The sequence below is a fragment of the Pithys albifrons genome, chromosome 6, assembly GCF_047495875.1.
Source record: "Pithys albifrons albifrons isolate INPA30051 chromosome 6, PitAlb_v1, whole genome shotgun sequence".
Taxonomy (NCBI): Eukaryota; Metazoa; Chordata; class Aves; order Passeriformes; family Thamnophilidae; genus Pithys; species Pithys albifrons.
The window spans coordinates 51840668-51866544 of record NC_092463.1 but is presented as its reverse complement, the minus strand read 5'-3'; positions in this window follow the sequence as shown (position 1 = coordinate 51866544).

Below are 25877 nucleotides of genomic sequence, written 5' to 3'. Positions count from 1 at the left end.
GCATTTGAGATCTGATGGGATTGGATGGTAGGGAGGCAATGAACTGCCAGGGGACAGTCCCTACTAAGACTCAAACTCACGACCTTGGGATTCGGAGTCTGGAGTGCTCTTCATTACATCACAGGACCGCCATGGTTTTAGGGTAAATGGCTTTTCTAAAATTTACATTGGAATCTGTGTCCTGATTTGGAGGAGGAAATGTTCCATAAAATTTCTAAACGTGCTTTCAAAATATTAGGCTAAGAAGCAGCAAAGTGACATGAAACCTTGTGTTGACCAATACAGAATATTGCCTTATAGAAAGAATAATTTCAGCTATTTAATTTCACTGCTGGATTTTACATGAACTATAATCACTTAGAAAAGATGAAACAATGAAATACAATGTCAGCAGTACAAACATACCCGAAGGACATAAAGGGGAAAATGACATATCTTTAAAGAAATGGATAGCACATGTTCTATTAAGGTAGAACATCCGCTCAAGATTAAAATATGTCTCAGAAATACAGGAGAAAAAAGAGTGAATTCAATAGACACTACAAAATTTTTTTGTAAACCAGGTCAATTTGGGAGCATTTTTACTTGTCTCTGAAATGCAAAGGGCTGCCTGATTTGATGTTCATAAAATTTTTGCTGAAATAAGATCAAGGAGTGTTATCACACACTCCAAAGTTAACCACATCTCTGATCCCTTGTGTCGGCTGCAGGAGCACCTCCTCAGTTTTCAGTAGGTAGTTATAAGACTTTGGGGAGTGAAATTTTTACTTCACTTTCACCATACTAAGCTTGGCTTCAGATTCCTGAGCTGTACTCTGCTCACTTCAACAGATCTAACTGTAGTTCAGTGTTTTATCAGGGACCAGGCAATTCTTTATCAGACAAATGTTGTTTATCAAACTACTTTTCAGTAGAAAAGTAAGTACTAAAGAAGTAGAAATTCCACATACATGCCAGTTTTCTAGCTACTCATCCATCTTCACTCTGGTGCCCTACAGTACTTTAGATTTCCTGCATGACCTGGTGTCACAGCCCCTGAAAATAAGAACTTTGAATGAAGATTTACACTTTGTGAACTGTTTCATTGGAAAAGGCAAAAGTGAGAGGTGACACTTCAAAAACTCACGTAACCTGCTTTGTTTTAGTGTTGGAGAATTGGATTAATTACTCCCTGGGGCTTTTTGGATCCTGCAGGAAGCATCTTTAAGACCAAGTTTCCAAGCCAGGATTATACAGTAATCTCTATTAAACCCATAAAGATAATATGGTATTTACACAATTAAGTGTAGCCTTCGAATATTTTATGATGCACAGTACTGAATCCATCACACATATATTAAGCTGCTCCCATTTACTTCAAATTGATTTTGTTCAATATCTTGTTAATGTAGATACTTAAAAATATCAATTCATCATCACTGTGCATGAACTTAGACCACTAAAAGTGAAAAATTAAGATTTTCACATTATTTATATTTTAATTATTAATGAAAGCACTGCTAAGAAAAAAATAATTGATGGAAAATTAATTAAAAAATAGGGACTTATTTTTAAAACTGACCTTCAAGCTTTATCTTATCTTTAATATCTTAAAGTAACATTTTTAATGGAAGCTTTACTTTGATCAGCTCTTTTTAATTAACTTTAGAAATGTGAGTGTTTTACAATACAGTCTTTATCAATTTTTTTTTATTTAGCTATTAACACTTCCGTTTTACCTTCCACAGACCATTATCAGATTTCTATTGAGTCAGGCTTTAGTAAGTACCAAAGATCTTGATACATCTAGCAAGCAGTTAACCTCTTATCCCACACTCTTTTGTAACTGTGATTATGATGAATGAGTGGTTAGTTCTAAGCAATTCTGTTTTAAGTCCATAAATGAATCAGTCATTGGTATATGTGCACTAGGAAGACAGAGAGAAAATGAAGCTGTCTGTGGAAACTTTATAACCCTTGCCCACTGAAGTAATATGATTTGAAAAGGTAATGCTGACATCAACTGTTGGTATCGTTCATCCATACTGCAGGATAAGACATTCTTCATGTTATTTACAAAAAGTGAGAAATACTGCATATAATTTACTACTCACAGTGTGGCTTAAAGAAAATTCTCTTTACAGCTTTCCTAAGATCATGCATTGTAGTTATTAAATGACCTGAAGCTTTGGGTTTGTGATGAAAAACCATTTCTTCTAAAAATATTTTGGCTCTGCAAATGCCAATCACTTACTGAAAACCTGTCCAGATATGGACTCATACAAATACCTTGCTACCATGTTCTTAACACAAACATTTTCTATTCCTCTCTCCCAAACATTCTTTGCAACCTCAAAAGCATACAGAATTGTTTGGATGTGGATTTCCATTTTATTGCTTAGTACTTTTGCAAAGAAGATTTTAGACAGCAGATGGATCTAGTGCATTACACGGATCTCAACCAGCACACATATGGCGCAGCAGTAGAGCAAGGAGGCTCTTTCTTATATGCAGAGAGCATAATAATTCTTTTAAAAAAAGCATTTCTAGCAGCAGCCTCGCTAAATGGTTTAACATCATCAAAAAGTTAGCAAAGACCACATCTGTGTCCCCTGTCTTTGTATAATGTGTCAGAAGCTGGTTGGGTAGCGCTCTTAACAACAGTGGTGTCCTCGTTTCTGCTAAGAACATGCTAAAGAGCTTGAAACCCTTTGGGTTAGCATGAATGAAAAATGTTATTTTGTCTAGTTTCTCATGACATACAACTCATTCTAAACAAAGAATTGAAGGAGATTTCTGTGCTACATTAAATATAAAATCGTGAAAGTAGTTTAAGTGCACTATTTGTTTATTATTAGAAAAACTGTCTAAAATAATACAGTGCTTCCACAATACAAGCATTCTGTGTATGTACTAATTTATTTACTTATTATCAAGAAACAGCCTGTATGGTCAATAAAGAACCAGCCAAAATAATGTCTGCTTGCACCCAGAAGGTAAATGGGAACTGAGATAGGAACATGTTTCTGTTTCAGCATCATGCAACAGACACTCCTTCTATTAGAACTCAAAGCCCGTAGGTGACTTCCCACAACCACACAGCTTTAGATAAGAACACATGAAGGAGTCCATCAGACAACCCAGCTAGAAGTACAGGATGGGGAGAAAGAACTTAAGGTACTGAAAAACAAATGGAAACTTCTGTAGCTTTGATTACAGTTCTGCCCTATTCGTAGCAGATGAGTGGCCCACGCACCTTTCTCTCTCCTTCAGTCTTTTTTTCACACCTTTCTCTCTTTAGTTATGACTATAAAGCTCTGGATAGATGCAAATATGCATCTATTAGTTCCACACTGGCAGATGTGATTGGGCACCAGGCATTAGCTGACTGTAAAGAAATGCTTCTGCCCTTGTTTCTATTCAACTTACTCTCTCTTAAGAACATCTAAAATATGCATATTTAGGAAAGTTTTCTCAGACAAGAACACACTTCAAGGCAGGTGCCTTCTTTTGTATTTATTTATACCACGTTATATACTGGAACTTTGTTTCTTATTAGAAATTGCTGTGCAACTATAGTGTGAGCATTGCATAAGAACACAGCAAGACAGTGTTCCACTAGAAATCAATTTTATATTCACCATTTATAAAATAAGCTGTGCTTTCTTTGATTTTATTACATAAATATTCACAATTAAATAATTTTCTCCTTTTAAATAAGCCAGTATAGATACAAAGCACAAATCCATTTTGGTCAGATGCTCCATGGTGTAAATAGAAACAGTCAGAATTAAACAAAAAAATTATATCAATTGCCCTCAAAATAAGATTGGGGGAAAAATGATAAATATCAAGTTTAAGCAAAGCATACTTTTATTGATATGTTTATTGGAATAAGTGTTTGAAAAGATGAAGTTTACATACCCACAATGTCAGTTTTGTTGGGCTATAATGTGTGTGTATGTGTTTGTGCACCCCCTAAATATTTCTATTTTTGTTTTCAAACCTTCTTTGAAAACTAAAAATCCTCTCATTTATTTTCAAAGCAATTTGATTTTATTCTCAAATCCAGTAATATTGTTTTTACCATATTTTCAGTACATGTTTTTCACTGTAGAGCTGTTACCTCAAGACTGAGGTTTTCCTGTGCTTTAATACCCTTCATTTCAGGGAGGGTTTCCCTCCCTCTCACAATGTTTTCACATTTTAGTCATAATAAAGCATTTACACAAACTGATCTGTGAGTAAAAAGGTATGTCTAATTGCTGATGTACAAGATAAATTGGTTTTAAATGCTGTGTTATTAGAGAACATTTATTTTGCTGTCTGTATCTTTAAATAACTATTGCAGTTTACTACTGGACAAACCTAGAACAATTAAATAAATTAAACCATGTTAAGACCACATTCTTGAAAAAAAGAAGTAACCTTTAGTTCAGACAATTACCCTGTGGGTATAAAACAATAGCACAAATGTCACATTTTCCATGAAATTTACTTTTCTATGAATCACCAATCCTGTTTTCTCCTGAACAAAACTAGCTAAATATAACAAAAAAAATCCCAAAGTTGTCTGAACTGGGTGATCCAAGTAATTACATGTTACAGCAGAATGCATCTATGACAAAACTTTCAAAAATTTGAGGAAAGAGTTATTATAGCCCCTGGTTGAAATAGCTTTGGTGTACTCCTATAGCAGTATTTAGTTAATCTTGCTCTATTCCCATATAAGAAATATGCACAGTTCCAAAGATCAATCTTCTAGCACTGATCTTCACTCCTTCCCTTTGGAGTATAGATCAAACAAACACACTATAAAAGTATGCCCAAATATTATAGCATAACATGAAAAAGGTAACACTTCTCATTAGCATTTTTTAAATGCTGCTTAGAATTGAATCTTCTCAAAACTCCGTATGTAGGCCAACTTTTTGTCTTCCACGTCAAGCCCCAAATCCTCCTTCGTATCCTTTGCTCAGGGCCTATTTGTCCAGCTTCAGGTCCTGATCCTGATTCCATCAGCTTCTGTGGGCATTTCACATGCATAAGTATTTGTGAAAATCAAGTCTTTAAATTGAAAGATACCTGAAGTCATAACCTGTCCTATTCATCTGTTTTATTAGTCTAATTTATGACATTGTACATATTCCTGTTACTGAATAGTCAGAGTCTGTGTCTGCCTAACTGATGTATCTACCTACAGAATATTTTTTTAGTTTGGAGAGGTAAAAAAGAGATGATTTAAGAAGGCTTAAACCTGTATTACTGTGGAAGGTATCCTTCAATCCTCTTTTCAGCGTGCGAGGAAGCATGGGACTGAATCCATCAGTTGTACATCCTACATTTTATTTTATTTTCAGTTTATGTGAACTTAAGTTTTGCGTGTTTCTAGATATATAGTGCTAAACACTAAAATAAGTGCTCTAAGCAGAGAAAAACAGTCAGCATAGTGTTAGCTTCTCCAGATATCCACATCCAAGTGATTGACGTCTGAGTTGCAGAGGACACCCATCACAGCCCAGACTGAGTTCATTTTGTGCAATCATTTCATATAGCCGTTTCCTCAGCTTTATTGCTCAGGCTGCTGAGCCACATTCCAGCTCACATGGACACAATACTGTTAGGTGTCTCAATGTACTAACAACTTTTCCTGTATAAGCCAGTGTACAGTTGGCTGATAATAAAAGTCGATAGGTCTCATGAAATTTAAATAAATACTGATTAATCTAAACACAAACATTGTTTTCAAAGTACTTTTTTATGTCACTTTGTTTACCACAGCTTTTTATTGATGTCAGGCAAGAGGAGCAGGACTCAGATCAGCAGTCCACAATATAATTACTAAAGCCCTTTTTATGTTCATAATACTACGTGAACATGAACTAAACATTACTTACAACTTCTCACCCAATTATCCTGGTATGCAAAAAATTCAGTATGAAACTACTATTGAATTTATTCCATTGCTTTGCTTGGAAAGTGTACTGCATATTGAGGTATAAAGAAGTACTCTTTATATAGACTAATACATTACTATTTCCATTTATAGAAGAGAAAACTCAAGATAAGAAACTGCTTGAAAAAAAAAATTGCAGCAGAAAAGCCAGAAGGACTTGCAGTTGCCATCTGAGAACTATTTTTCATTGGTAATACTTGTTTTTAAAATGTTTATCTTATTTATCTTTATATATGACTGACAATGTTCATTAAAAAAATGCTGACCTGTAAATGAAGGAAAGTGCAAATATAATAGCAAAACCATATGCAAAAATGACCATTTGTAAAGAGGATGGGTTAGTACAAATTGAAAACATTTCCATATTGAGAGGAGAACCAGCTATATTTTTTCTCATGAATGTAGTTTTGTGAATATCTTTTCCCACAAACGATTGAATAAATATTTATTCATAAACTATATTTGTGACTTAAGAGGACAAGCTGCATAGATTGGTTTCATTTATGCTACATCATATAAGAGGTATTGCAATAATTTACATCACGCCAAGTCTAAGTCCCATTAGATTTTCCTTATTATACTTGACTAAAGCTGAGGACTATCCAAAACAGCAATTCTGAAAGCTTTCTCTTTGTTGCAAAAATAATTGCCTTCCTCCCAGATGCTCTTCTCCAGCTTTACCTTTCTCAAAGCATTTAGGTGTAGTCCCAACTGCTGTATTTGAAGTTGGGCATAGTCTAAAATGTTCTCAAGCTATGGCCTAAATGACCACAGTCTCAGTCATTTTGCTGCAACAATAAAGGTCATCCTTCTCCAAGGTACATAAAAATATATAACTAGTTCAGCAGATACTGGTCATCCCAGTGCTTCCTCAACACACCCATACAGCACTTCCTCTAAAAGTCCTGCCAGTCTTCAATCACAGCCCCAACTCTTTTCTAGAAATGATTCTCATTACAACAGCATGATGCACTGGTGTCATTAACAAGTGCCACAACAGATGTATTACTGTAAGCAACACTGTTCTCTCATTACTTTTTTTATTATTAAAACCAAATAAAGCTTGAAATATCAGGAATATTCACAGTTAATTCAGCATTTGTAGCCCATCTGAATAACTCAAGCATAAGTTGGGAGCAAAAACCTGCCTAAAGTTCATAAATAGTTAGGTAAGTTGTATTAAAAGAATGTGCTACACCTGTGATACAACTGTGACTTTTTAAAATAGCTTCCATTCCCCATGTCAAAAGTATATTAGAAAGTTGCATATAACAGGGAAATTAATAAATACTTACAAATACACAAGAAATTCAGCCCCAGCTCCCAGAAATCACTGGTAAGTTGCTTTTGAATTCATGAAACTGACCTGAAAATGTAAAGGGGAAAAAAAAAGAGTTGAAACAAAAGAGAGTCCAGAACTGATAAATGTTACTTTTTTACTATTATAAAATAGTTATGATTTTTCACCATGAACCGAATATAACAGAACACAAGACTGTTGTCACGCTTTCAGCCAAGTAATTTACACAGAATTTGTTTCCAGGAAGCCAATACCAAGAGAAACAATTATTTCATTGTTCTGCATCTCACACCATAGCAACCCGGTCCATTACAGCTTCTAAGAACTGTCATAAATGCAAGCATGGTTATCTTTTAATAAGGAAAATAGCTGGGGGGGGGGGAGGGGAGGGGGGCTGGGGAGTTTGCTTGTTGGGGTTTTTGCTTGGGTTTTTTGTTTTCAAGTGTTACAGAACATTTATTCCTTTTTTTTTTTTTTGCTTTTTTAATGAGTATTTTATTAACAGCATTTTGCAGCATAGTTGGCATAAAATTATTTTTTAGGTGTGTTTAACTGGAACTCATCTAACGCAAGATTTATACTAAAAGAAAGACTAACAATTTCTATGATCTAGATCCCGGTTAGAAGCTTAGCCTAAGTACAATGTAGTCACTATAAGGCATGATTAAATCGAACATTCTTTTTCCTGCATACCCCTCAGTTCTAGTTGGAAAGGTAACAGATGCAACTCAAACCCACAGAGCTTGCCTTATAAAATTCTTTAACTTAGCACAATGACTCACTTTATGCCTCTAAATATCCATGGTTTCCTCTCTCCAGAACCCCCATGCATTAGAAGGTAGTTCAGTAGTTTATTTTTATTGTTTGGTCTACATACAGCACATTTTTAGTTCTTAGGAAAACAAAGAAACTTTGTTGCACAGCCCTTGTTTTCTTTCCAAAATGTGAGGATGGATATGGGTAACATTAAACTGAAAATAGTAATGGAGCCTGGGCAACTAGTTTAGGTCAAAACCTTTTTGTTCTCTGGGAGCTATCTGATTAATTTGCAGTTCATAAAACAGTGGGTGTAAGCTCAGTTTAAAAACATGTAACTATATTTAAGATGAAATCATCATTTTTGCTAGCCCCCAGTAATCTTTAAGAAACACCTTCCCACAACATTTCTGTATCCTAAAGTGCACCAGCCAGTACTGCACAGTGCCTAGAGACAAGGAGAGAATACCAAACTTATCTTGATGCAGAATATCCTCCTTATTTCATACACCCACCCTGAAGTGCATATTATTCATTCCAACCAAGCCCTCCCCCATCCTGAAAGTACACATTTAATTGTGTCTTCACTTCTGTAATACCAACAGTCAACAAATCTTATTTGCTATATCAATGCAGTGTTATTATATATTTTAAAAGCAAGTCTGAGTCTCATTATCAGCTGATTTATGCCATTAGTGTGCTTTGGAGCCACCAATTAAACAAGGACAGTGGTTCATGAGGTCACACTTTAATTAATCTGAAAGGGTATAAATACACTTTAATGCACACCACCTCATGTAGAGAATTTAGGAACAAAGCACCAAACCTTTATTCTGGGCAAGCAATTAGGAGGAAAGGCTAAATGTAAAAAATTTTAAACTTAGCTTTAGAACTCTGGCAATCTATCAGGAAAAAAGTTCAGTTTGGTAAAAAATCCTGCAGAATAATATGCATGTGAAGCCTTAATTCTTACAGTGACAGTGCAAGTGAAGGAGAAGGCAGAACAGGGCCAACCATACCCAGTGATCCTGAGCAAATGAAGGCTTGTTGCTCAGACAGCACTTCAGAACTGTGAATCAGCTGCAGTTTCCCTTCAACCACTTTCCCCTAGTAAATCTAATAAAATAGTGCAATCAAGTAAGTGTTCAGTAACAGCTGTAGTCTACCAACACAACCAGAGTACAAATAAAATGCTGAAAACAATGTAATCAACCAGAAATAGTTATTCATAGTGAAAATTCAAGTATGAGGTACCTGGGGTTTAAATGAAAGAAAATTAAACCTGTTTCTTGCTGCCTTGACTCATTTTACATTGCACAGTTACTTGCTCAAAGATAGGCAATATAGCTAACACACAAACACACAAAAGTAAACCACGTGACCTAGTTAGATACAGTTGCTATTTTTTTCCTCTTTTACACCTTAGTCCTACGTTCTATCACCTTTTTTTTAGCATTCCAAGTGATTTTTCCTAAACTAAAATATATCCTATTTTCTTATCTCTGTAGAAAACTTTCTGCCCATCAAATATTAACATCACAATTTTAATATAAAATTTCTATCAAGTGTATTCTGTAAAAATCATATAATGAAATACAAATTTATTACCTAAATAAAATACACCAAGGACTAACATTGTACAGGTCAATAGTTGGTTTATGCAGACTTTTATACCTGTCTTTTTTATCAAGAAAATACTTTCATCATAGTTTTAAAGTGTTTAGGAGGCCATCTCCCACTGATTTTGGGAAGAAAAACCTAACTCTTATTCTATTGGCTCAAACTATTTACATTTTCACTTTAGTTGTCTTGAGTTGATCTGTCAGAGACTACACAGATGAATAATTGTTCCACAAACACATGCAAGAATAAATTTATCTTTAAAATATTCTATTGATTCAATTGGTACAAGTCCCACCAGCAACTTCACTAGGATATTTTGCAGTTGAAGTACTCTCAAAACATTCTGAATACCTGCAACTTCTGCGTGTTTGGCAAGTTGCTACCATCGTTATCAAAGACTTCCTCTTACAGTCCCGCTATGAAAGGGGGACAATAGAGCTATAAGAGTAACTTATGCTCTGATCTCAGGTACCTTTGCTAAAAGATATTTCATACTTAAATTGGCATGTAGCATGAACCAAGCAAAAAAAAAAGGTTATGTTTTATTTCTCCTGTTTTATAGCTGACTTTTTGTTTCACTCTGTGAAAATGCCAAAACTTTTAATGGCAGATAAAAAATTATATAAATACCTAAATCTGTGTACCACTGCCCCCAGTGCTCTAGAACTAAACGACTTTTCAACCTACATCTAAAGCATGGCTGCAGGGATGGGAACTGAGTCAAAAGAAGATGCAGTATAGCATGGATCCCACCAAGCCTTGGAAAGCAGAATGAAATACCCAAACAAAAACTGCCAATACCATAGAAGCAAGGAACTATTAAGACAGGGATTTAAAGAAGGACCTGTGTTCAAGCAACCAACTTTCAACGAAAACAGCAAAAGTTCTTAAATTGTTTGCCTTAACAATTCCCTTTTAGAAAACCATAAAAGTTAGAGTTTAAGTAAAAAGGTTTGTTCAAAAGCAGCCATCATAGCAGTTTTCATGGGTTTGACTGTTTGTTTGTTTGTGGCTGGTTTTTTACCAAACACAAAAACATGTCCTAATATCAGATAATATGAAATATGACCAAGGTCATTTCTGCAAATGCCAGAAAGTCACAGGCCTAATTTAACAGAAGAATTAATAGAGTTAAGCATTTTTCATTGTCCTGACTAAGAATAATGTACAATCACCCAATGTACAATGTACTACTCAGTTTTTAAAAAGCTAAGTTTTCCTTCTTGCAAACACATTTGAAACCAAGGGAACACTAGACAAAAATGAATTATGGACATCACTAAATGACAGCAGGATCTCGTTTAGCTATGTCTTATAGACCAAAGAAAATTCCTTAAGTAGCCAAATGTTAATTATCAAATAGTCCTCTTTCCACCCAGTCAGTTCTTAATAATTCCAAATAAGTCTTAGTTTTCAGAACAAAACTTTAACCACTTTTGGAAAGCAGAAAGAAAAATTACTAATTTTAAAAAATCTTTAATTACAACATTCTGATTCTTCTAAGATAGAGCCTCTACAGGTAGTTTGTATTTTCTGTGCACAGTCACCAGTGAGCATGAAGGAAGCCAGCAAGTAAAAAATGGAAGTAGTTATTTAGTAAAAAGCATGGCATCAAGTTATATCATTTGAGAATGTGGCCTATCATTGTGGCCTGCTGGGACTAAAATATGTGTCACTCAAAAACTGTTAAAAAAGCTATTTCCAGAATTATAGCATGATGTGAAATAAGAAAAAGGAATAATACAGAAGTGAAGCTATATATTTAGGGCCTGAATCACATAACAATTTCACATCCTGAAATGTGCAAAATTTCACAGTTAAACCAGTATTAATGACCTGTAAGCCATTAGCCACAATCACAAAGATGAAGAAGGTATCAGGCTGATTATGATGAGAACCTTTGAACTGGATTTCTAAAAATCTTACTTAATTCAGATAAAGGGCACAGTTTCAAGAAGGTTCAATGAAACATATTCTACTTACAGTCTTTACTTACTTACTCTTTATACATGATCATTTTGAAACAGGAAAGCAAACACCGTAACTAATCACTATAGATGAGTCTTCCTATAAAAGAGATGAGGAAATTCCTGGTGTCTTCTCTTTGTGTCACTTCTGTTCAGTGGCTCATGGATTGTATTTTACTACCTTTACTGGCTTGTTTCTTAAGATCTTTTCTCTCTTTCGTTCCATGCATTAACAAAACCCAACAAAACCAACAACAAATAAACAACCAAAAAACTCAAAGAAACCAAAGCAATCACAATGTTGTTTCCCTACTGCATTTCATTTTAGAATAGTCCTGCAATGGATTTTTGTACTCACTAACAGAGATTGCAGTGAAATGATCTATGAAAAGAAGAATCAGATTATACTGCCTGTTACATGACTGGTCATTTTAAAACACGTTTGCTTCACAGTGAGATAAGCACAATAGCACAGTGCATACAGTATAAAAATTAGTCTCCAAAGCCCTGTACTCAGTCACTGCCTTTGTTATGGATTTTCTGCTCAACCTTCAGTAAAAGTTTCTTTGAGCTTCTTAGTTCTTTATTCCCAAAATGGAGCTACTATTTCTTTCTTCTGTAGCAGTGATGCTTTACAATTCCACACCCCAGAAGCTGTGATGTCGTTATTACAGAAATGAAACTAAAAAAAAAACCTAAAATAGGATACATCTCCACAGTTTAGCAGGGAGATATGAGCTCACTCTGCCCACACTCGGAGATGACTGGCCACAAACCCACTCTCATCCAGTTTAGCTATGGTTAGCACTTACGTAAACTACATGACTTCCAGTTTAGAGCAACCTCACATCTGCCTACAAAAAGCATGTTGACATACACGTACAATGATGGTGCTTCTGCAAACTACCTCTTAAAAAAAGGAACCCCATAAGCATCAACATTTTTGTCAAACTCCACTGACAATAGTTCCCTTCCTTTCCCCAAATGATATCGCTTGGTAGTGGCACGTTACCTGGCAGTGTTACATTGTATAACTGACTATCTGTAACAGATAATTGCATTATGTCTTGAATTGGCAACTTGTGAAGGTTTCTTTGCTGTCTGTCCGCAGATCTACAAAGCATCCAATCATTACAGGACATGAGCACAGAATACAAAATGTATGTAGCATCACTTCATAGCATGGCATCAGCTTAAGACTAAAAAGGATTTTGATGAAAAAAAGTATTGCATATGTCCAAAATTAATTTAAATGTATTATTACACCTGCCATTAAAATTACATTTGAAAGCACCAAAAACATCTAATTCTCTGTGCAGATGAAAGAAATACCTAAATATGTGTTTATTCTTTCATATGAAAGGCAGGGTGCTAGCACTCCAGATCTGATAAGCTCTGCATGCATACTTTCAAGCAGATAACAACCACAAGACATACACCACGCTGCTTGGAAGGCTAAAGGCAGAGGAGGGATTCCAGTTATAACTCATCAGTTGGAGACAGCAAAAGCCTCCTCAGTTGCCTAGGATAAGATGGTAAACACTGTTGGCTCCCTGCTCCCACATCAAGGGCCTCAAATTTCCCAGGGGTGCCTGCGCAGCCCACTGCCACTCACACGATGTGCTATGACATGAGAAACACATCAGAACTTGATGTGAGCTACATGCCATTTTAACAGCCACAGGCTGGGTCACTCTTAATCAATATGACTGGGTTAAAGAAAACAGAGAAAGCTTTCAAAAGGGGCATGTTTCTGTGGCATTTGCATATACAGATCCACATGCTGAAGGCACTATAAGGCAAATTAAGCCCAAAGTGAAAAGTTGCAGCACTGCAAGTGCCAAAAGTATGACCAATGTTCTAAACACCAGAAACTCTCCCAGTACGTGCTACTGTTAGAAGGACATTATCAAGTAGAGAGAGAGTTTTACAGCTGCACTTCAAAAGTTACACTCTACACCTAGAGAAGCAGAAGTGGGTGGCTTGGAAGTCACACCCAGGGTCACTCTTCAGAGATACATTTTGTCACACAACCATGGAAATCAACCACACAAACACTAATAAGACAGCATTGGTACTGACCTGCATTATAATATTTGGCTGGGTTTTTTCCTCCTCTCTCTCTGTGCCTCAACTGTATTCTCACCATTTAGAATGATAGCTTTTTAATCTCTTTTTATGACTGTAAAGGGACTTGAAACAGTAACAGTTCCCAGTATGGCTGTGATACAGTCTCACAAGGGTTGTCTGGATACAACTTTAACACAAAATAATAAAAATATTTCTGTTCATTATATAATATTATCTTTATGCAACAATACACATACAAGAAGCTATTAGCCTATCACTTTGATGCAATTTTTATTGACACATTGTACTCAAATTAACAATACTGTCAGTAGTTTTTGGCTCCCTTTATAATTTGGATATATAATGTGTCAGGTTTCCTGCTCTTTCACATTCAGAACGATGTTTAAAGTAATTTTCCTGAAGAATTAGCTTGCTGTGTTTAAAAGAGGGTATGTTCTTTCAGCTCAGCCATATGACTGAAAAGAACAGTATAAAAAGTATGAAATTTTATTCAAACTGCATGCAGTTAGGTCTCTTTAATGAGCTTCATGAGCTCTGGATTGGACTAAACTGAAATTCAGTTACATAACAGAATGGAATTGCATTGATTTATGATTCAAATCGACTGTCTATATTTACAGGTACATATTCATTTTATCCTCAGGTTTTTATATCTAGTATTTATATATATATTTATATTTTGTCTACAATTGCTGACCTGTCCTGAGGGAAAAAAATGTATCTCTGGAAAGAAAACTAATAACAAATTCCATGACTGTATTTTGCTTGCTAGACAAAGCATCAAGAATTATGTAAAGGTGAGAATACTTAAATAATATGGCAGGCTTTAAGTCACTGTACATCACTACTGAAAGTCTGAAGCTGTTGCACACAGGGCACAGAAAGGTTTTAGGATACGTCTTCATCAGGTCCTTTCACTGCACTTTGACTGGAACACCTACTAAATTGTACTTGTGCTACATTTACCAGATGCCAACTCCCTGATACAATTTTTTATAGTGTAACACCTACATATGCATAGGCAAGGCTTGGAATAGCAACAGGAAACTAAAGCCTTCAAGCACAGATATATAGATATATATATATACAGGGGAGGAGCAGGGGTAAGTGTTAGTTCTGAAAGCTCAGTTTCACTATTTTACCATTATTTTCAAGAGTTACAAATGATAAGGTAGCTGAAATGTCTGGCTGATATTTCAGAGATATCAAAAATAATATTAGTGCATGGGAACACATCACCATATTTAAAATCCCAGCATAACTATACCATATAGCACCTGGATTTGAAAGTTCCCTGACAATTGGAGATTCAACCGGTCACAACTGTGGTGCACTTAACAAAAATAATAGATATTGGTTGTTTAAATTAATTTTTTTTAAAAGTGAAAAAATTAGGAAAAGGAAAAAAAGAAAAGAAAAAGAAAAAAAAAAAAAGAAGAAAAGAAAAAGGGAAAAAGAAAGATGAGAAGAAGAAGAACCTTCAGAATTTAACATAAGCAGGTTTGTGAGCCAAATGGTCAGGAGCTAGGTCAGCTGCATACAAACTCACATTTTTTTCTGACACACCTATTTTGTAGAATTTCAATATAAGTGTGCCATTTGTTCGAACTGAAATTAGTGTTAGTCCAGACAAAATATTGGGGTTCTATATTGGAGAATCCCATATAACTGAAGCTCAGATTTTCAAAGTAAATCAAGTAGGACAAAGAAATCAATTAGAAAGCCTTAAAAATGTCTGCCTTCAGGTCCACTTCCCTGGATTCCCTGAGGGACAAAACCTCCTTTACTACATATCTTGGAGTTTTCTTTCCCTGAAACCCTGAAACAATAATTATAGCTAAAGTCCTTTTTTTCAGTTAGTCATATATTAACTTCTCCTCTCAAATCCCATTTTTAAAATTCATTTATCCTCACATTATAACCAGAGAAAAATAGGTCCACGTGCTCTCATTTTCATTTCACTTTAGGAAAATCATAACTATGTAAAACTTCTTTCTTCAAGGATCATCCATTCAGTCAGTTAGGATCCCATCTTACATATTTCTATGTGAGAAAACAGCTCCCAAGTATGTGGTATGAAGTGCCACCAGCAATGATACTGCCTTGTAATTTACCCAAAGGACCATTCTACATGTGATTATCAGTCCTGAAAATAATTAACTCTCACTTGCTGAATAAATAAATCACGCACACCAAAAAAAAAAATATAAAAGGAGAACCACATTAATTTACCAAGCCCTCAAAATAAAAAGCTTCTGACTTCCTTTCAGTCTCTCCTAAAACATGACTACTTCCTCAGTTAAAATAAAAGCAAGAAAAAAATTGTGTTTAATTAATGAAACTGTACACCTTGAAAGAGAAATTTGCCTTCAAGAGTAAAGCTATCAGTTTGGTAAGATTTCAACCTTTGGAGACTTAACCATGTGTAGCCCTAGTTTTTGCTGATTTTTCACCTGTGACATCTCTGTCAAAATCTGATTTGAGATTTTGAACAATACTTGTTGCCTATCATCTACAGATATTGATTTTCTGTTTTTTTCTGCAACACTCACCTCTGCAAAATATTTTGCAACTAGAACTGAAATTTGTTCACCACAGACAAATCATTGCAGGCAATACTGCCCATCAAATAAATGACATGACTACCGCTAACTCCAGCTTATCTTAAGCCCAGTCCTTGGTACTAAAGTCAAGCAAGCTAAAATGCTAATGCACTGCTTTCTATCAGTCCATAAAGATTAGTCTTATGTTCATAGCCTGTTTTTTGTACTGGGCATAGGAATCACACATTATTAACTCAGAGTTACCCTGCACTTTAGGACAGATTGTCCCAAGCTACAAATTTAAAGGAAATTTTGGGGCAAGGGTTCAGTTTTTCATGTGCTGAAAATGACTCCTGGCCTCTTACACAGTCATATAAAACCGTATCTCCAGGCATTTACTAGCATTGCTCAACATCTCTGAGCCCCAGGCTACCTGCACCTGCCCTCAGCAAGATACTGGCAGGCAGCAAGGAAAAGTGGATGGCTAGAGGGGTGTTTACTAGGTCCTTTGCATATGGTATTTCAAAAATGTAAATGGAATACTGATCTTGACAAAAAAAAAAAAAAATTAAAAAATATGCTCAAAAAGTTGACATTAATCTACATAGCAAACCTAAAAGTCTCACCAAATTAACTTGTCATCCTGACATGTCTCATTACAAGATTTTATCACTTGTTTAACCAAACAAAACAAAATAATGAAGAAAAGAAAAATATACAGAGAATAACTTATATTTCCTTTAAAAGAAAGTTGATTAGCAAGTGCTTCCAATGTGTTTCTGTCTTGTGCTCAATGAAGCAGCCATTGCAGTGGAATTTTAGGGTGGTGTTTTACACCGTTTTCTTTTTTATGAACAAGGAGTGAACATTGCTCTGAAATCACAAGAGCACAAGTTATAACTACTCCCTGGCTACGACGAGGTATGTAGGTTGTTTTTTATTCTTTTTTTTATTATTGTAACATTTTCCAATTCCTCTGTTTTACTTTAACTTTACATACTCTGCTTCTTTGAGCTAGAAGTGTCTTTTTCCAGATAACCCTGCCCTCTTTTTCTAGCACATGGACCCTTTAGAATGCAGTGCAAAGTTAACTACTTCTGTATAGGTAAACTTATAAGAAAACATTCTGAGAAATCAAGAAAAAAGAAAATGTTCAAAATCTTAACCAGTTCCACGCTCAAGAACCAAAATCATGTTCATAGATCTCTCTGATTTTTAATTCTTATTCTTCACTTTCTTCATTTAAGAAATTGTAAAATGTTAGTTATTGTTCCAATGATCACACTTACACTTTCAGTTATTTTATTGCTAACTACTCCTTACTACCAAATAACTTAATCTGCATTCTTTCCAACAAAGGGCATTGGGGTGATACTGCAGGTTGTGGCTGTGTTCAAGATCCCATGTTCTGAGCACTGTGTAAATTGCTATAGAGGAACTTAAAAGTGTACATTTCTAAGACGACATGCATTTTGAAAATAGCAGCAGACACACTATTCACTGTGAAAAATATGATCCCTCAAAGAAATGGATCAAACCCTACAGACTCCCCTGAATTCACAGGAAGGCACGACTATTTTAGGGACACAGGATTAAAACCCTGCTGTACTTGTTTCATCACAGAACAATGAAGATTTTAATGGATCTAGGATTTTGCTCTTTATACACCCATTGAGATAATGAACCTCTCAGAAATTTTCAGAACTTGGCTGAATTATCAATACTTGATAATTCACTGCTGACACTACTGTTATTAATCACTACAAGTAGATACATCATTTGAGGATCTAGGAATGCACGTTTTTAATACTGACATCCTATACTGGACTCATCTGTGCAATTAAGCAACACCTTAATAGCAGTACTCTCCTTGAAAATCATGGAATAAGATTCTACTCAATAAGATCAGAGACAGCAGAACCCCAGACTAAGCCTGTAGAGCTTTGCAAAATTCAGTAAAAATACTATTAAAATATCCTAAAGGTTGTAAGTATAAAAAAATTGCATTGCTTTCAGAAGTCAGATGAACCCTCTGTGTAAGCATACTGACTCTGAATGTCAGATTAACTAATCATAAGTTGTTTAAGTTCATGTACAAAAATTAAGAGATAATTATATAAAAAAATTGCAAAGTGGCTCAATGCCAACAAGAGAGTCTCCCATCAATCATATGTGATTCTTCCTGATATGTCTCCCTGCCTGGAGAAGCAGCTGTGCTCTACAGCAAGTCCCAACAATTTTCAAAATCTGACTTCTGCAGACACAAGAAGAGGGTCTGAAAATATAACCAGTTAGACCATTGTGATTTTGTTCACTGTTATATGGCAATAGAAGTAGCAGGATTCTTGCATTTTAGAAAACTCAAATATAACAGTTGCACAAGTCCAATCCTACAGAAACCAAAGTATTTGCATGATATAAATGATGGCTATATTTGGCCTCATTATCTCAACTATGCTTCATCCAAGATGTATTTCAACAAACCGACCCCGTGATCACTCTACAGTCAGTGGCGAAACTTTCAATTATTTCAATGACAATAACAACCACAGTTTCACACAAGGGTAATAGTACTTGTGTGTAAAAACTGGAAACAAATATTACCATCACTAGATTCTCTAACATCACAAGGATTTAGCAAACATATACAAATGCAAAACCAAAAAAATCATAGGCAGAACACTTCATTCAAATACATACAAAGTCCTCTGTGATTACAGCACACAAATTACTGCCATGCTGTTACTAAGCTTGACTGGAAGATATTTAAATTAAAAGTCAAATTTTAACATTGCAGAAACAAATCAATCAATGCTTCAAACTTCAATTGACTTACTTGATGAAATCAAGCAACTGTGGGAGAAGTGTTCTGTGTGATCTGCTCTTTAATTTTTTTAGATTCTTTACTCTAAATGTGGCCTGTCCAAATTCCTCCAGTAGGAAAGTTTTCTAAAAGAACAGACCCCTCTTGAGCCATTGCAGACTAAATGTGGAAAATAAATAACACTGCTATACACCTGAACCCAAAATGTAGGATATATTCATGTCATAGGAGAATTACACACTAACAGCACACTGTGAAAACGGAGCATGCTGTGAAAATATCAAGCTACTTGAACAAAACCACTATTATTCATAATACAGTTTTTCCACTTTGGAAACATATCTTGGCACCCTCTCTATTAGGCCCAAGTAGTCTGAGTTTCAGATACTCCTGCAGAGAAGCTAAGTGGGTTTTACTCAGCTGCATGCAAAGAAATATTCAGTTACTTCTTTTGTGTGTCTGAAAATAACTTGTCCACTCCAATAAAAAGTATGCTGCTAGAGAGGTTGATAATTAAGCCTTTGGAGTTTACCATCCATTAAAACTTGATGATCCCACCCAAAGCGCTTCATCATCAGAACCATCTGGTGTTCTTTCTGCACAATTACCAAAATACAGAACATATTTTGACTTGGCACTTGCATTTGGTAGACACTTTAGTCATTTTATAAGCAACAAGGCAGCATCTTGCCAAAGCACGGCCTCAAAAGGAAATTCCAACACACCAGAATCTGACTTTTATCCTAAGAAGTTCTATCAGGATAGAAAGAAGGAATGTCTTCACTTTCAGCTAATGTCCTCATCTTCACATAAAAGATACCTCTTACCAAATTCATTGTTCTATGTTACCTTTATATGTTGATTATTCAAAGCATTATCTGGCAGATTAGGGGTAAAGTGAACTTCCTCCAGTTTGAAAATCAGGTTCTTTGAAGAAGCCTGGCTCTGAAATCCAGCTAATGAACCATCACAAATTGAATTATTAGAAGTGAAAGGAATCAAAGGCATTTCAAAATAACACTCTGAAGAACAATATCAAGAATATTTCACCTAAGGTTCTCCCTCCAGTACCTGCACATATTGTATGAGCACAGCTCGAAATGTTGGAAAGTTTGAAAGACAATGGGAATATGGACTACTCTTGAATGACATGAGACCTCTTTTTTGCTGATAGTTTCCAAGACCTATATAAAAGAAAACACAATGACAGCATGGAACATACTTCCAAGAGCACGAACAAAAGTCTTTTGCAGATTGCCTTTACTTCACTTATTTTAGTCATTTCTGTCAGAAAGATCGTGACAAAAGGTGGAAATTCTCATGAGGTAACAAATGTTGTTCTCAGCTTTCTCAGGACAGTATGCATAGCATGAAAAAAAAAACCAACAAAAAAACCAAAAACAGAGAGCTCAGTTGAAGTTATTTTCAAATCTAGATATTTCAGCTACTTTTAGGAAATCTGAGGATAGGTCTACATTTAATGTTCCTCACCTATGAGCATTGCATATGCAAGGACACAAAACAATGCAAACCTATTGGAACATATACTCTAAGGTATTCACTTTATATATTATCCTAAGTTGAAACAAATGCTTCTTTTAAAGGCTTTTATTTTTTGAATATACATATTATTAACCTGGTTGGTGTCAAAATGGGTAAAATGCTTCCCAATTGGTGAAAATATAGCAAAAAACAACAAGCAAGTGTTTTTTAAAATAGTGCAGCATAGAAATGCATCCCAAGTGACAATTACAAGTTCCACAGCAAACAAATAAGCTGCTGCACTCCATACGGCAGGAAAACCACAAAAATATATAAACAAGAAGTCATGGGTTTTCAAATCAAATGATTGGACCACAACATGGATTTGTACCCATCAAAACTTTCACACATACAAATTAGACAGACAGAAAACCCCAGAAATAACAGATAAAAGATAATTGATTGCTAATTGACAGGTAAAGGGATAACAGATTGAATTATTTTGGACACAGAGAACTGAACAAAAAATTACAAAAAAATAGTAAGAAAGTTATATAAGGCATTTGGATGGAAATTAAAGAAGCTACTATTAAAAGTTATATTGCAAGGTTAGTCCCTCAACTAAACAACATTTTGAAGAAACAGGTCTAATGAAATTATAGTAGCAAAAAGCAAAGAAGAGGTGGATAAAATAAGTAATCACACAAAAATATATCTGCACAACAGTAAAAGGCAGTGGAACTAATGAAAGTGAGAAATTAGAAACAGTCAATTTGGCAAAGAGTTCTATGAGGGCACATGGCAATCTGAGGCATCACAATCACATTCATCCTTATTAGACAAGCTATCAGATAGACAAAATGTAATATATGAGGAAGTAAATAAACATTTGACTACACAGAATGTCATTCTCATTGGGTGACACTCCAAATAGTATATATCTCCCTGTTGGCAAAAATAAATTGCACATTACATCCTTATTTTTATACAGGATCTCGGAGCAGATTTCCTAATATCGGAGATTAAAACAAACAAACAAACAAACAAACAAACTGGTTTATTTATTTCCCCCAGCTTTTTCCCCCTTTAATTTTACCATAGCTAACAATACTCTAACAAGTAGCAAATTGCCATCAAGTCATAGTCTCATATTTTTGGAGACTCAGCCTGGCTTTCTTAAGTCTCTACCAACAAGTGAAAAGAACAAAAGTATTTACTTTCAGGAAGGTTCATCAGATTACTACCACCTTAAAAAAGCATTATTGGGTGGCTCTGTTGTTTCAACTACTGTCAGCAGTGATGTGTGACAACCACAATGTGATGATAATGTATAAACCCCAAAAGGAACAATCAAATCAAAATACATAACAATTAAGAGAGAAATTGCTCAACTTACACCTTAGAATCTTGAGCAACTGCTACAACATCAGAAAAGCTTTGACAGGGAAAGATGTTGGTGCTTTCAGGGCAGTGGAATAAATATTTTGTTTTAAATTTCACAGCATCTAGAAAAGGCCAAACACAATGGAGCAGATTCACTAATATGTTACTTCAGTTTTATTATTTCTCAGATACAGTGGAGCCTCATTTGTTTTGGTACAAAGTAATTAAATATAATGTCCACATTAAAAAAGAGGCATCCTAACATCTCCATCTCACTTTAAAAATTAAAAAAGTATATATGCTAGGTCCATGCTTTATTTTTTCTAATAAAAGTAGCAGTTTAACATTTATAAAGTGACATATTCTAGTATATTTTTGATGCAAATTCTGTACAAGCAATGATATGAGATAGTAGTAGACCTAAATTCCTTGAACACATCAAGAGTGAGTTGCTAGCTTTAAAAAAAAAGGCTTTTTTTGCAAAGCAGATGAGCTTGTCATGAGCCCAGAGCACAGTTGTTTCCACAACTGCACTCTAATGCAAGTGAGAAGGTGGTGGATATAAACAGAGCAAGATATTTCATCTGGTCCTATTCTTACCTACCCAAACAGGAACAAGCCCAGCTGAGATTTCCCCAGTCCTTCCCATGCACAAATACATGCATTTCTATATGTTTTAGCCTTCACAGCTGTGAATCAGAAACCAGGATCAGAGCAGAAATAACTACAGTCTGCTTTTCACAGAAACGCAGTTTTCTTGTTATGCCTTGCTATAGTTATCTACTTTGTGATGTTATTCTTGTCACATCCTAAAAATCTGCATCACTTTTTTTTCCACTTCAGTATGAATTCTGCCTTTATCTGTAAACCAGGAGTTCCCACAGAAGCCGCAGTGGTTGCACACTAGTGTACCAGGAAAAAACAGAACTTCCACTTCCAGCTAATCATATCCTAGATATCAACATACTATTATAGTAATATAATACACACAGTTTATGTTGTGATTTAAGAAGTAAAATTAATCATATGTAAAATTAGGTCATTCAAGAAATAATTGCCAAATAAGTTGGAATTAGAGCTGTATATGAATCATTCGATGCTTCCACTTGCATCAGTGAACTGGAAAAGCTCAGTAAACCAGCAAGGCTTAGGTATGGAAGCTGACACTTGAGCAGCATCCACAATACCCTCTCCTTAAAACAATTAAAACTGTCCTGCCATTTAATGGCTAGGAACAGAGAAGAAGCAAAGAGAAAAAAAAAAAAGGAATGAAAGGACAAGGAAATAAATCATTAAAAGTATAGCCCATAGGAATCATATTTGTTAGGGTCTGTTCAAAAATTATTCCATACTTTTCAACTCTGAATGCATCTTAAGTTCCTCCTTGACTAATAATTAAGTATAATACAAAATTAAACACAAGAAAACACCTTTTCTAAATTCTAAAAAAACCCCTGAAGTCTTCTAATAACAAAATATGCGATTCTCAACTTCCTGTATACTTATTAGGGAGCATTTCTATCACTCTGTCTGAAAAATGCCTGTACTGAACTAAATATGCTATTTTTCACTGAACGCCATGTAGATATTTTCCTGGAATTTAGAACTGCAAGTCAGTCCCATGACAAATTAATCTGAAATATCATCAATTGATCCATATATGATCAGGTTACAGCCAGGCATATTAGTCTTAGCAAATTATTGTGTTGCTGATGTTCTGGCATCAGCAGTCTTTAGCTTATTTTTCTAGCTACTTGGTTGTCAGTTAGAATGAAATTTTCATTGGTTCTTTTGATGAACAGCAGGTATAAAAGCTGAGCTATATCATCTATGACAGGCCAACTGCTTTTGGGGCTATTATTTTAGTTAACAGACAATAAAACTTCAAATTATAAAACATGTTTATACACATATATTTACATTCACAGCTAGACAGATATGCACAAAATACTCCTGAATTGAGAGATATTCAAGAAAAATGAGAACATGATTGTTTACCCCTTTTCAACTTTTAAAATCCTAAGGGAATATATAAGTTCAAGGTGGTGGGTGGTGGGGGAGGGGAAGGAGAGGTGAAAGGAGTGGTTTTGTCCCTTTTTTTTCCTCTCTCCTTTTTATTAACAGAAATTTTGTCATATCAAAATGGTTTTGGCCAGACTGCTGCATTAAAAATGCCCTTTTGACTTTTCAATACTGCTTCTAATACAGAACAAATATGATAGGATGAACAGGACTCTGTACCCGTGAAAAGGAGAAGACAATGCAGAGAATCAGGGACGTGGGGAATCCTGAATATGCAAAAAGAAAAAAAAAGCCAAGTCTTTCAAGGAATAGAAAGCTGACATGAGATTATACATAAATGAACTAAACTGCAGCAGCTATTTAAAAGTACTTAAGGTAAACCTACTCTTAAAGTAGGTACTAATTATGAAAGCCTCCATTTTGAGATGACCCTGATTTTCCTGAAGATGGTACCAAAACAGATTCAACAGAGTCTCAATTCTAACCCTAAAAACAAAAGCACACACAGCTGCTTTTGCATCAAAAATGCTGACATTTCGTAGCCTATAAACTGCTGGAAATATATTGAACAATTTCCCTGAACTTGTAAGCTAGATAATACGTATAAGGAACAATCAACCACTATCAAATGAATTCATGTATGCATTTTTAACATAGCTTTAAAGAGAGAAAAATGTAACCTCTTACAAAGAGTGGGGAAAAAACATATAGCTGACACTAAAGTAAATAGCATGGTTATGTAAGAAGCCTAAGAAATAGCAACAGGCAACAGGCCTGTTTCAGGCCCTTGACAAAGGTTTTCACCCTCTAAAAAGGAATGGAAATTCCCAAATTCAGGCAGAGACTAAATATATTCTATATATCTTTTTACAGATGCAGATATGTGGAATAAAGTACCTAAATATCTCTTTAATTATGGAGGAGAGAGCAAAGGGTACTTGACAAATTGGAAAAAATCAAAATCTTATTGAAAACCCTGTTCTTAGTGGAAATCTGGACTAGCCAGATGCTGCTGCATAAATGGATTAGCTGTTTGTTTATGCTACACAGTTTGGGATGGTCTGGCAGAGTAACAGGGTTGGTAGGGCCACAGACCTGAGGAGAGGTCATTGGTGAGGACCAACACCTTTGGTACCTGGAAAAGCATTAGAGCTTCTATATAGGCTGCAAGAGACAGTAGAAACATACCACAGCACATCCTCCAATTCTGTTCTTGCCAGGAATGTCATGGAAATTCATTTGCACAGTTCCTGGCAAGTCTACTCTTATTTGCAAAGCAAATCTGTACCAGTGTTGCTTCTGGGAAGAGTCAGAATTCATGCAGGTGAAGAATTTGACTTTCCACCCTTAAATGCATGCAGCTGGATTTGCACCAGTGAGGTGCCTGAATGAATCACTCACCAAAACAAGCTTAAGCAGCAAGTCTGTTGCCTCACCTATATGCAAACGCAGATGAGAAGTATCCACACATGTGGGAGATGCATCAGAACTCTAAGCTAACACTTTCACAAGGCACCTCTGGTTTTGTTTAGTCTTACCTAAAGCTGTACCACAACTGTCACTTAATGCCTAATTTGTAAAAGACTTCTGAAACACCCTTAATTTACACAGCACATCATGAGTACTCAAATAACCAGGGAAAAAATATTTTCACAGTAAAAGACCAGTAATATCAGACAAAGTGATGCCTCAAATCAAAACATTGATCCTTACTATTTCAGTCCAATAAAATTAAAGACTAAATGGCTGATAGCAGTCAAATACAGGAGTGCTTTATTTTCAGACTTAAAGCATGCAAAATTTCTCTACCATAAAAACTGCAAGTAGAACATTTGTGAATTATGAAGGTCCTTCCTTTTTAAACAAATTTAGAAAATGTAATCATCCTTCACAGGTGAGATATTCTGTTTATTCTATGGAGAATCATTTCAGTCTAAATTAAACTCTTCAA